The 8,450-nt window shown below is 29.2% G+C and overlaps 1 protein-coding gene and 1 long non-coding RNA gene across 2 annotated transcripts in view; both read right to left on the bottom strand.

Annotated features, from left to right (window-relative positions):
- Positions 1–558: 558 nt before the first annotated feature.
- LOC111631908 lies at positions 559–4,988 on the bottom strand. The gene is made up of 2 exons (XR_002757776.1): positions 4,934–4,988; positions 559–738 (listed from the first exon to the last, which is right to left on the bottom strand). It is a non-coding gene; the product is annotated as an uncharacterized LOC111631908 (long non-coding RNA).
- Positions 4,989–6,160: 1,172 nt separating this feature from the next.
- The window catches only part of LOC111631906 (dnaJ homolog subfamily C member 5-like), a 48,965-nt gene continuing 46,675 nt past the window's right edge, over positions 6,161–8,450 (bottom strand). The window contains exon 9 of the transcript XR_002757775.1: positions 6,161–6,340. The gene's annotated coding sequence lies outside the window, so the exon portion shown is untranslated. The remainder of the gene's footprint in view (positions 6,341–8,450) is intronic.

Raw genomic sequence — 8,450 nt, 5'->3', positions numbered from 1 at the left:
TACAGTCGACCCCCCTATAAGATATAGATACGTTCCAATTTATTAGGAATCCGATTTCTTACAAGTCGTTCCAATCACAGTCCGACACATGTCAAGTTTATGGACTACGGCTGATTGAAAGGTTTTCTTCCATAAAATTAATCGATTCTACACTAATCCGACTCAACATTTCCAAAATACGTATATTTTTTCGTAGTTTTATAGGAATCGTAATTATAGGGGGGTCGACTGTATTATATTTTGGTGCCAAGTTTTATAACATTTTCAGACTGTTTTGTAATTCAATGATAACAATTTTTATTTTCTTTAAAAACAGACTTTAAATTTATATTAAAACATATAAGAAAGTATTTATATCATTAAAAAAAAAATATTAAATTTCTACTGCAATCAAATTATTATATATAAATTCACTAGAGTTAAGAAATTTAAAAAATTATTTTTAATATTTATTCAAATATCATGCAGTTTCAAACTTTTTACAATAAAGTAAAAATCGTTAATATTCTGGATCCACGCCAACTATGAAAAAAATTAAAGATATGATAAAATATTTCAAGAGATCTAAACAACATACTAAAAAGAATTTATTCCAGAAAATTTCATTTTTATCTCATACAAAAGTGGAATAAATGTCATGCTGATTAATAATCTTGTATCGAAATCAGGCACTTATCATTCTCGACTAACGGGTCGTGGAACAAGCTTCAACCAACCTCAATTACAATAATTTTAATTCTATGAAAAAGTAGAAATTTTCTCTTTTAAAAAACTTCTTTACATAAAAAAATACCAGATTTTAAATTACTTTTCTAACAAATATTACAAAGTAATACACAGCAAACAAAATACAAATAGTTTTGCCATATTTTGCAAACAGTTTAATATATAAATGTACTGCTGACTGCACAATAAATTTATTTTCTGGATTAACTGCATTTAAGATTTTTTTTTGCTGTATATAACAGAGAACAAACCAAATTAAAGAAACAAATTAAAATACTTGTTTTATAATTAAGCACACACTTATGTGATGTACAATTTGAATTTACAAATGGTACATAGAGTTTAGATTTTTATATATATATAAGGTGCAACAGGATAAAAAACTTTATAAAACTGTTATACTAATTCTTTGTTCAAACTAGTGTAAAGGCAACTCCACAGGTTTGGTATTTACCAAATGCCAAATGCTTGGCTGATACCAAATAGTGCGGACAATTTACTTGTGACCAATACTTGGTATTTGCTGTTTCCTGCTCCTGATCGGTACACTGCCGAATCAAAGGGACTAACAGACAATTATTTGGCAGTTGGTGAATACTAAATGTGCAGAACCATCTCAAGTTTAAATATTTACAATAAATTGCATTCTTAATTATGATATGCTAAATGATTTTTTTACAATAATAGAATCCTGATTACTCGTTTAAAAATATGAAGATAGAACCTCAAATGTTCCAAATACAAGATAAAAATACATATGATGGCATTGTGTGCACGAGTTGGATTGTAAACAAATACATTGTGACACTTCTCTAAATATCATTAATAATAAGACTAATAAGATTGTTAAGTCATATGGAATGTTAAAGGCGGGAAATTAATGAAAACTAATTTGGATTCTCTTGTCAATGAAAAAGTCAGAGCATAAACTGATTAAATATAATAATTACACCTATAATTAATTAATTCTAACATTTTTTCTAGGTGGTGTTACACAATAAAGTAAATTAGGAAAAAATGTAGTTTATATTGGTAAATAACTACTTATAATCCTAAAGATGTTCTAAGTTTTTGATTGTGTGAACTTTAGAATATATTTAACACCTATTACAGTAATGCTAAATTATGGTGTGTTAAAACAAAGATTCATTCTTTAAACTGTTACTATTTTCATATATTACACATTGTTGACCTTGATTTTACAAACTAAAATTTAATGGATTTTGGAAACAAATTTATTTGTTCCAAGGCGTATGTTGGAACATCTGCAGAATTAGTATTTAAAAATATCAGATTGCAACTTTTAATGTGTAGAATACCCATTGGCAGTTATTGTTTGTCTCTACTTGAAAGTATGATACTTATTTCCCTCATATTTACCACAACTTAAGACTTGTTCCCTTTATCATATCTTAGATAAAGTTCATTTTGGCACAATATACTTAAAATTTTATTGATGTTACAATGTCACAACCAGTGCTGCTGTTTCTAGGGTAATTTCAACCTCTAAGGGTAATGTTCAGGATAGACTTATATTTAGGGTAAATCTAGAGCAAACTGCCCAGTGATTTGATGCGTAACTGCATCAAATCACTGGGCAAAATTTGCGCCAAAAGTTTCACTGGAAAAACGGTTTAGCCTAAAACCGTTCTGTTTTCCCGTGTAAATGGAGGGTTTTAGGATAGGACAACAGAAGCTAAAGCAATAAAAATGATTGGTGGTTTCATTTTACCCTTCAAAACAAAAGTTAAAACACAAATATATATGTAACTGTGAATGACCAATATCTGGCAAATGTCAGCATTCACACAGTCATTTCATGTATGCATGAAATATTTGCTAAATATCATTATTTCTCATTTACACCAGCAAATGTCGACATTCAGCATGCACTGATGGTGAATGTTGAATAAAAATATTTTTATTACATCAAGACAAAAATGCAAGTTTTTAATATGTCAAAATAGGAGAAAGCTTTAGTAACAGCACATGTAAATAAACTGTTGAACCTAAAATGAACAGTACATTCTAAACCATTAAAGAAAATAATACAATAATAAACTTACAAATTATGTGATTAATGTTATACAATCTTATTTATTGCAACAATTTAAACTGTTATGGCACTTTGAATTGCACAAGAGTCCCTTGCTTTTACAACTGCATTTATTCGTGAAACACTTCTTTTTGTAATGATTGTGTGTATATCCTTACCCTCCACTTTCTTTACAAATTACAAATTGATCTGTTAATGGTGTTTTTTATTTGAATATTGCCAACGCCTTACCGACGACCCCTCTCATCCTCCACCACTCGACTGACAAACCAATCGCCACCTCACGGGATCAAAACAACAAAAATGCCATCCAGTGACAAAGTGGGCAGTTTCCACAAAACCGTTGTCGGAAAGAGAGGTACAACCTTATCTCCAGGTACCCACAAAGGATTTGGCGACAGATTGTCGCCTCTGCCGACATCGGCTTCTCAGGTGTTGTTTCAACCTGCATCAAAGCTTATTTGTGCTTGTTTACATACAATTGTTTGAATGTATAATAATTATAACCAAATATTCGGTCTTTTACCAATGTATTCTGTATGTGTTGACATTCACCGAAAAATATCTACATTCTCTAATTTCGGTCTTTCACAGTAACATACATAAATTAACTAATTTTAAAAACTGATCATTTACATGTTAAAGTATGTTTGAAATCAACTGAATGGCTTATTTAATTTTCTATCTTCAGCTAAGATACACAACATATGTTGAAAGTGAGTTAATTAAGTTTGAATAATTGCATTCATTTAGACTTATGGATATATTTTATAATTATTTAAAGACCAGGCACATTTTTCTCATTGGGATTACCAAACTAAAACACCAATTATTTCCATAACAGATGTAAATTAATACCTCTAATAAAGCCTAAAATCCTAAGACATTTTAGTTATTAAAATTTTTAAAAACAATGAATTAAGAATTGTTTGATTATTATTTCATGATAATAGTACAAGGATCTATGTTATAGAATCATTTGTCTTATGTTTTTATCTGAGCATGAGCTCAAGCTTGGAGAGTTCTCTCAATTTAGGGTAATCTAGGATAAAACAAAGGTGTTGTCAGGTAGTTCCACCAGAAGCAGACAGCAGCACTGGTTATAACTAAAACTGCAGATACTATTGATAAAGTTAGATATATAGTGCCAAATTTTTCAAAAAACAAGAATATCTTACTTAAAGTTCATCAACACAACCAGGCGAAACCTCTCTAAAAGAATTAATGAATAAATGGTCAATAAATAAAGGTTTAAGCAACATCACTCTGTCAGCATTCGTTATAAAATTCATTTTTGAGTTGACAGCAACAGGCAGAATTATTGGAGCATCAGTTCCCCTATTTGTCTATTATGTTTAGGGTCAACAGTTGCACTTATTTCAATATATCACTGTTTTATTCAGATATATAGCATTACTACAAGTATTTTAGTTAATGTAACTACAATTATTAAGTTTAAATGGCACTTCTTTCGAATGAATGAACACTGCACTATTTTAAATAATGCTGCATATGAAAAATTGATTTGTAAAGTTATCTTCAGAAAAATAGTTTGCTTTGCAAAAGATTATTTTACTATTTCTGATATTAAACAGCATTACATTTATTTATTTATCAAAAAGCACTTGATTTATATTATGATAAAGTTTGTAAATGTAAATGGTAAAGTTTCTTATAAATGATTAAAATTAATAGTATATAATCAGTGTCAAAAAGAAAGCATTAAAAGAATTAGAAATGAGATTCTCAGAGAGATTAATTTTAAATAAATGAATACTGTTTATGTATATTTGTAACTCTCTATTGTTAAAATTAATTCAAATCATGTAGAAAATAATATGTTTATTATGGTACTCAAATTTATCAGTATGAATTATGTATATGTAAACAGGATTCTATTAAAGTTGTAACACAGCTAATAATCATTAACTACATAAATTAATTTGAGAGTATTGCTTATAATATGGTCCCATACAAACTTATATTGATCAAACTGTCTATGCTGCTTCTATGGTACCATATCAATGTTAATATAAAGAGTTACAAAAAGGAAAATGGGGAAAATCAATTTGCAACTCTATGGAATGTAGAAAAAAAATTAATTATGTAAAATTTGCAATTCAGCATCAATAAATAATTATTTTAACATACCTTCCTAACATCTTCAAACATTTTCTTTGCATTCATTTATGAATTCTCCNAAACACTGGAGGGCCCTACGAATCAGGACGAACCACCCCGTAAACTACGAGTGGATCAGGACAGCACATTTACACCTTACTCTCATGCCATCTATTGAAGCTATCAGGATCAGGACCGTGCAGAGATGCGGCCACATCAGGCGACATCGTATGGGGGCGGAATAAGCGGCATTTCGAAGACTTGTATCATACTAAGAAAATCTACCGCACAGCCCAGATCAGGATGATGATAATCAGTCCACAATGTCAAGGTGTTATACACTGACGACGTGAGCTGATTAATGAAATATTTAGTGCAGAAAATTTTTGCTAATCTGGACATTTTTGGATTTTTGAAAACACATATGTAGTTAATTGAAATCTATATTAAAATAATCAAATATAGAATAAATAGATAATCTGATCATTCTTGTAAATTTTAAATGTAAAATATTACATTAACACAAGTGCAATATTTGCATATTTCATACTGTGTCATACCGTGTTTCCCCGAAAATAAGACAGTGTCTTATATTAATTTTTGCTCCGAAAAATGCGCTAGGTCTTATTTTTTCCAGGAAGAAGAATTCACATTTATTATTGAACAAAAACATTCCCAAGTCGAACTTAGACGAGAGTGACCTATATCCGGTGTGTCGAACTGTCGCCTGTTTATAGCGTCAACATCGGACTCGATGACCAATTAGTGCTTACTGAACCGTAGCACTATGCAAATGTCATGTGGCGTGATTTCCGGCCGACCAATTAGCCATCACCAGCCGTAACGTTATGCAAATCTGNCTCAACATTTCCAAAATACGTATATTTTTTCGTAGTTTTATAGGAATCGTAATTATAGGGGGGTCGACTGTATTATATTTTGGTGCCAAGTTTTATAACATTTTCAGACTGTTTTGTAATTCAATGATAACAATTTTTATTTTCTTTAAAAACAGACTTTAAATTTATATTAAAACATATAAGAAAGTATTTATATCATTAAAAAAAAAATATTAAATTTCTACTGCAATCAAATTATTATATATAAATTCACTAGAGTTAAGAAATTTAAAAAATTATTTTTAATATTTATTCAAATATCATGCAGTTTCAAACTTTTTACAATAAAGTAAAAATCGTTAATATTCTGGATCCACGCCAACTATGAAAAAAATTAAAGATATGATAAAATATTTCAAGAGATCTAAACAACATACTAAAAAGAATTTATTCCAGAAAATTTCATTTTTATCTCATACAAAAGTGGAATAAATGTCATGCTGATTAATAATCTTGTATCGAAATCAGGCACTTATCATTCTCGACTAACGGGTCGTGGAACAAGCTTCAACCAACCTCAATTACAATAATTTTAATTCTATGAAAAAGTAGAAATTTTCTCTTTTAAAAAACTTCTTTACATAAAAAAATACCAGATTTTAAATTACTTTTCTAACAAATATTACAAAGTAATACACAGCAAACAAAATACAAATAGTTTTGCCATATTTTGCAAACAGTTTAATATATAAATGTACTGCTGACTGCACAATAAATTTATTTTCTGGATTAACTGCATTTAAGATTTTTTTTTGCTGTATATAACAGAGAACAAACCAAATTAAAGAAACAAATTAAAATACTTGTTTTATAATTAAGCACACACTTATGTGATGTACAATTTGAATTTACAAATGGTACATAGAGTTTAGATTTTTATATATATATAAGGTGCAACAGGATAAAAAACTTTATAAAACTGTTATACTAATTCTTTGTTCAAACTAGTGTAAAGGCAACTCCACAGGTTTGGTATTTACCAAATGCCAAATGCTTGGCTGATACCAAATAGTGCGGACAATTTACTTGTGACCAATACTTGGTATTTGCTGTTTCCTGCTCCTGATCGGTACACTGCCGAATCAAAGGGACTAACAGACAATTATTTGGCAGTTGGTGAATACTAAATGTGCAGAACCATCTCAAGTTTAAATATTTACAATAAATTGCATTCTTAATTATGATATGCTAAATGATTTTTTTACAATAATAGAATCCTGATTACTCGTTTAAAAATATGAAGATAGAACCTCAAATGTTCCAAATACAAGATAAAAATACATATGATGGCATTGTGTGCACGAGTTGGATTGTAAACAAATACATTGTGACACTTCTCTAAATATCATTAATAATAAGACTAATAAGATTGTTAAGTCATATGGAATGTTAAAGGCGGGAAATTAATGAAAACTAATTTGGATTCTCTTGTCAATGAAAAAGTCAGAGCATAAACTGATTAAATATAATAATTACACCTATAATTAATTAATTCTAACATTTTTTCTAGGTGGTGTTACACAATAAAGTAAATTAGGAAAAAATGTAGTTTATATTGGTAAATAACTACTTATAATCCTAAAGATGTTCTAAGTTTTTGATTGTGTGAACTTTAGAATATATTTAACACCTATTACAGTAATGCTAAATTATGGTGTGTTAAAACAAAGATTCATTCTTTAAACTGTTACTATTTTCATATATTACACATTGTTGACCTTGATTTTACAAACTAAAATTTAATGGATTTTGGAAACAAATTTATTTGTTCCAAGGCGTATGTTGGAACATCTGCAGAATTAGTATTTAAAAATATCAGATTGCAACTTTTAATGTGTAGAATACCCATTGGCAGTTATTGTTTGTCTCTACTTGAAAGTATGATACTTATTTCCCTCATATTTACCACAACTTAAGACTTGTTCCCTTTATCATATCTTAGATAAAGTTCATTTTGGCACAATATACTTAAAATTTTATTGATGTTACAATGTCACAACCAGTGCTGCTGTTTCTAGGGTAATTTCAACCTCTAAGGGTAATGTTCAGGATAGACTTATATTTAGGGTAAATCTAGAGCAAACTGCCCAGTGATTTGATGCGTAACTGCATCAAATCACTGGGCAAAATTTGCGCCAAAAGTTTCACTGGAAAAACGGTTTAGCCTAAAACCGTTCTGTTTTCCCATGTAAATGGAGGGTTTTAGGATAGGACAACAGAAGCTAAAGCAATAAAAATGATTGGTGGTTTCATTTTACCCTTCAAAACAAAAGTTAAAACACAAATATATATGTAACTGTGAATGACCAATATCTGGCAAATGTCAGCATTCACACAGTCATTTCATGTATGCATGAAATATTTGCTAAATATCATTATTTCTCATTTACACCAGCAAATGTCGACATTCAGCATGCACTGATGGTGAATGTTGAATAAAAATATTTTTATTACATCAAGACAAAAATGCAAGTTTTTAATATGTCAAAATAGGAGAAAGCTTTAGTAACAGCACATGTAAATAAACTGTTGAACCTAAAATGAACAGTACATTCTAAACCATTAAAGAAAATAATACAATAATAAACTTACAAATTATGTGATTAATGTTATACAATCTTATTTATTGCAACAATTTAAACTGTTAT

Source organism: Centruroides sculpturatus, unplaced genomic scaffold (genome assembly GCF_000671375.1).
Source record: "Centruroides sculpturatus isolate CEXI.00-Female unplaced genomic scaffold, Cexi_2.0 scaffold718, whole genome shotgun sequence".
NCBI lineage: Eukaryota > Metazoa > Arthropoda > Arachnida > Scorpiones > Buthidae > Centruroides > Centruroides sculpturatus.
The sequence above is the reverse complement of the archived record's forward strand: the minus strand, read 5'-3'. Positions and strand labels throughout refer to the sequence as shown.